Source organism: Centropristis striata, chromosome 8 (assembly GCF_030273125.1).
Source record: "Centropristis striata isolate RG_2023a ecotype Rhode Island chromosome 8, C.striata_1.0, whole genome shotgun sequence".
In the NCBI taxonomy this organism is placed as follows: domain Eukaryota; kingdom Metazoa; phylum Chordata; class Actinopteri; order Perciformes; family Serranidae; genus Centropristis; species Centropristis striata.
Window position 1 is genome coordinate 25,164,312 of NC_081524.1, and position 5,671 is coordinate 25,169,982.

The window sequence follows — 5,671 nt, forward strand, 5'->3', positions numbered from 1 at the left end:
GTGAAGACAAGAAGGTTGGCAAGTTGAGTAAGAATTGACCAGTGAGTTTGCTTGAAAGGAAGTCTTGAAATGCTTGGGAGACCCTACCAGGAGCTATTGCAACCCAGCTCCCAGGGTCACTGGGGCACACAAACCCCTCCATACGTTAAGGTGGTGATTTAAGAAGGGATTAGCCGACCCTGACATCTGTACTCAATGCACACTTGATAGCAGGACCCAACAAACTTTCCAATATCTTGGGCTGCAGAATCCCATCACTTTGCTTACACAAATCACACTTAACTTACACTTATCAAATAAATACAGGAACCCGCCACTTGCTTGTCATGCATTTTTTCAGAACTGTAAATCAAACAAATCTTGTCAAATCACTCACTGGGTCAACCTGCTACAGAACATATTTCATTAGAGAAAATAACAGCTCACAGGAAAAACAATATTTCAGCCTTTAATGAGGCATTCTGAGGAAACATTCTTAACCCATTTCAATTCCAAACAGAACTCATCCACAAACCAGAGCCACTTACATGGCCACAGGTCACCACCATGACAACCACCCTGCAATATTAAAATGTCCCCAACCACACAGACATATTTGTTTTACTTATTCATAGCAATATCTTGCTTCTTGACTGTTCAACTTCTCCCATGTCTGCCTTTCTACTTGATTTACTACTTCACAAACGTTTTTGTTTTTCTTTCTTTCAACATGAGTCATAGCATAACAATCAAAACAAACTGCATACACTTGTCATTTACCTTATATACTCATTACTTACTCATAACTATCTTAATTTTTTTAACCAAATATATAAATACAGTTGTTGGTGTTGTTATTATTTATTTATTTTTGTGTTTTTCTTCCTTTCCACTGTCTTATGTTTCTGTCATATCATTACTCAAACCATAAGTTTTACTACACGCTTACTTACCCTCCTGAACCTGGGTATCGCAAATTATGTGGCACTTTCTCTACAAGTGACTACAACAAGTGGTGCAATTTACCCCTTGTAAATTATGAGTAGCAGGGTAAACTGTCACCTCTGATGAGGCAACTCATCAGCTGAGTTGAGCTGAGTTCATTGATGCCCTCTGAAAGAGTCCACAACAAATGGTTGATGATGGATGAAACAGTTCATGAGTTATGGGCATCAATGACATCAATGTAAAGTATAACAATGTGTCAATATTGATATTTTGATGTGTTCAGGTCTGGACTCCAAACACGCATGATAAATCTGGGGCAGATTGGACAATGTAGGCTGAAGTTAGAGCACTTTCCTGTTTCATGGCGAGTCATCCAAATTTGCTGCACCATTACAGCAACAACACACAGAAAGTTTAGGCAGATAAAATAAATGTATCTAGAGTCATCATAGTTTTAAAATAATATTAGCACATGATCATTGTATCAAAGCATCTTGCATGCACAGAGAGGGCACACACACATGTAGTGAATAACGCATGCATAGATAGTGACCTTCGTCACACAGAGACAGAAAGAAAGAAACATTATAATTCTGTGCCTGCAGTTATTTAAATACATTAAAGCATTCAGGTCAAACTGACCCACACAACAGTCATTATGTTTTACAAATTGGATACAGACATTCACAACACATAATTGTGTCCACAGTTTATGCATAAAGCAATGATCCGAATGAAGAAAAGTCAATGAATTTCATGGCGGTAAAGAGTGGTTAACCGGGATTTTATGCAACTCAAAAGTAAAATGCAGCATAATATTACGGCCAAGGGTGAACTGTAGTGTTCATAGAACTTCCAAGAGAGAAAATTATATAATGCCAAACTACTATATCATCTGCATTACAATAAATACTAGTTCTGTGTGTATCTCAATTATTCATGTATTTGAATAAATATATAAAGAGATAAATAAATATTAAAGAGAAAATAAGGGGTCAGGAAAACTGTTTTTTCAGCACTGAGCATCTCACAATATACTTGGATCATGAACACATGACAAAATTAAAGCAATTGTAATTACTTCAAAAGATTTGTAGAACATCAAAAGCCCATATTGAAACCTTTTCCAGACTGCCGCTTTAGTTACACAGCCAGGGACTTGTCAAGTACAATGTTCATTCATGTTTCAAAGTGAGGTGCAGCAGTCTACATACATAGGAATCCAGGAGCAGGGAGAGGTCATGCAGCCAGCAAGGGATGTCTTGCCCCATCCCTCTTTGATTACCAATTATTGCTGTGCTCCCTAGAAGAGGTTCAAGCCGAGCAGCCGGCTCCATATTAATGAGACAGAGGGCCACTGCTATGCATCTGACGTCAGCTTTCTAAATACCAGAGCAGATCAACCACACAGTGCTTTGTCCCCAACTGACAATACCAAGCAGATGTGGGATGAGATGCAACTGAGAGGGGCGAATAGAGGGAGGGGGAGAATAACAGAGAAGCGGTAGTAAGAGGTTGAATGAAGGGAGAGAGAAGGAATAAAGAGAAAGACGCTGTTACCAGCGCTACCTGTCTTCATTTGTCCCCATGCGTGCCCCTTTAATTTATGAGGATTCAAAGGTTTTTGCTGATTTATAATTAGCTGACCGTGACACTAATTAGAAATGCTCTGCGTGTTGCCACTTCAGATTAGAGTGAACTGAATATTTCTGTTAATGTAGTCACCATGCCGATAAGTGGGGCAAGACTTTGTTTAAGATCAGTCCTACAAGCTCATCAAGATGCCATCATGTGAACTCATCTGGAGATGACTGTTTAGCACAGAAGGTGGAGACACTCCAGAACATGGTGACATGAAATATGTTTCTTCATAGTTACAATAAAGATATTTCCCTGTTCAGTCTTTCAATGACTAAGTTATGATATTTTACAATAAATAGGCCTATGTTGTGGCTCACATATGCATCAAACCTAAAATCCACTGGGTCTCATAGTTCAAAAGTGTGTTAAGATGGCTATCGGAAGTTATTAATACTTATAAAAAAAAGAATATTAGTTATATAAAATAATAGGACTTGATTTGTTCTAAGTCACCTATGGATGGGGCACCACTCTGTAAAACAGAGAAAATATAGTCAATTTGACTGATTTAGTTAAATCTTTGGTAACACTTTACAATAACCATCATTTATAGATGGTAAATAGACCATTTATAAATGGTAAACAGATAGTTTATTAAAGTTTAATCATCATTTATAAACCGTATATAGGCCATTTTGTTGGTAAATAGAAAATGTATTAATGTTGAACTATAATTTATAAATGCCAAATAGATGGTATATTAATGTAAGTTGATAGTAACTTTATCATTAAGAAACAATGACATTATAATTATTAGTTTATTAATAGTTTTGCACTCATTATAACATTTTAACACCAATGTTAAGTATGTAAATGAGTTAAAAATGATTCAAACACTTTTAAGAAATTGTTTGAAGATTAAATATGTATAGCCCTTTGTAAATGGTTAATAATTGGTTTATAAACCATCTATAAACACCACTTAGATGGTTATTGTAAAGTGTTACCAAATCTTTTCTCTCAATATGGAACTCTGATGCCAACCTCTTCTATGTGGACAGCACGAATATTCCAAAAAGTATTTTTTTCATATGAAAAGCAAAGTTAACCAACCTTTCACAGGTTTAAGACTGCTCCAACCACTCCTCCTTTATCTAGGTTTGCTTTTATGACATCAAGGAAGTAGCTGCATGCCATTTTTCTCTTTTTTCCTGACACCAAATTACATAGGGTGTAAAAAGGCCTTGGCGTCAAGGTGTGCATTCAGTTGCTATGCTACAACCTTTTCAGTTGCCTCTGATATGGCAAGGAGTATGCTGCTATAGTATAAAGTCTATAGTTCCTTGTTCCCCAATAAGGAATTGTCTATGGATTGATAGTCTGTTTCAAGACACAAAGAAAATTACTCTCATTAATAGAATGTTTATCATTTGAGTTATGCTCCATACTATGTTAATGCTCTATCAAGATATATATCTATATCTATTACTGTTTTTGTCAACCTTTCTCTCATTTGTATCAGAATAAATGCAGATCTGCCATTGACTGAATTGACTTGCCATTGAAATGATAATCTGCATACACAGGTGCCAGCGAATTTACTTTTAGAGATGCCAGTATGAGTAAATACAAGATGATCGAACATTTTGAACTTAACCTGTAAGATATTATCCATTATGACTTCAGAGATTCTGAAATAAATACTAAAAAGCAGAAAAAATATTTAGTGTAAAATTTGGCATTTTTTAATGTGTACAACTAGTATATTTATTGGGGCTATTAACACATTTGTATAGAATAGAATATCTTTATTATCATTGTCACATATACAACAACATGAAGTGCATTCCTTGTCAGTGCTAGATTTGTCTACACAATGTTTATCTAACCATCCAAATAAATGCATGTATAATGCGAACCAAAATGTGCAGGGTCTCTATCAGAGCTTTTGCAGAGACGTTGTTTGTGTGAGAGAAGGGTCATCTCATCGTTCTAGGGTCGGTCAGTGAATGTAACACCCATTTTAGAATGCTTTTAAAAAGCTCAGTCCACCACTGGCCTATGCATGCAGATCAACACTAACTTTGAACTAAGTTCAAAAGACTTTTGTTATGTTTGACCGATTTGGTTTGTGATCCTTGTGGCATGTTAATGTTAAAAATGCTAAATACAACTTTCAGGATTATGGATTAAAGTGTCTTTGATATTTAGCATTTTCATTGAATTTTTTTTTTTTTTGTTCCATTTAGACTGATCATTCAAGTTACTTTTGTGGATGTTGTGTATGTATCTGCATACAACATATGAACTGTATGCTGAACTGCCTTGATCCACCAGCTTTACATCTTGCCACAACAAAGTAAAGTGTGAAAGTGTGTATTTCCATGAGGTATAAAGGTTAACAGAGACCCTTTCAATGACCTCACTTCAAATCAAATCAAAATTACTTTATTTATCCCAGAGGGGAAACTCAGTGAGTCTGTTAGAATGAGACAGTCTGATGGCTGTAGGAGAGAAAGATCTTTTTAATCTCTCCGTCCTGCAACAGAGAGAGAGGAGCCGTCCACTGCTGTTTTTTTGGTCCATAAAAGTTTTGTATAGCGGATGATCCAGGTATTTCAAGATGGACTCCAACATCTTGACAGGTCATCTCTCCACCACCTCCTCCAGTGTGTCCAGCCTGGCTGGCCAGCCAGCTCTTTAGACCAGTCTGTCCAACCGCCTTGCATCTCTATGTCTGATGCTGCCTCCCCAGCAGACTGCAGCATAAAACAACACACTACCACCACAGACTGATAAAACATCTGCAGCATCTTACTACAGACATCCAGAGATCTGAGCTTCCTTAAGAAAACGAGGCAGCTCTGCCCCTTTTTGTAGTACTTGTGTAAGGTTTTAAAGTATTAAGTTATGTGCCTGTGCCTGTGCCACACTAGGACTATACAACATCTACCTCAACAGTATCCCAACATGAACCTGGTCTCACAGGAATCGGTGAAATAGCCACGGATTCGCTTAACTCCAAATCCGTGGAATAGCCACGGAATAACTCAAATTTCCGTGAAAATGACATGTTTTTCGCTACAATGCAAGTTAATGACAGTCATATCCCGTGGCTATTCCATGGATATTTTTTCCTATTGGTTTGGTCCAAGTCACATGA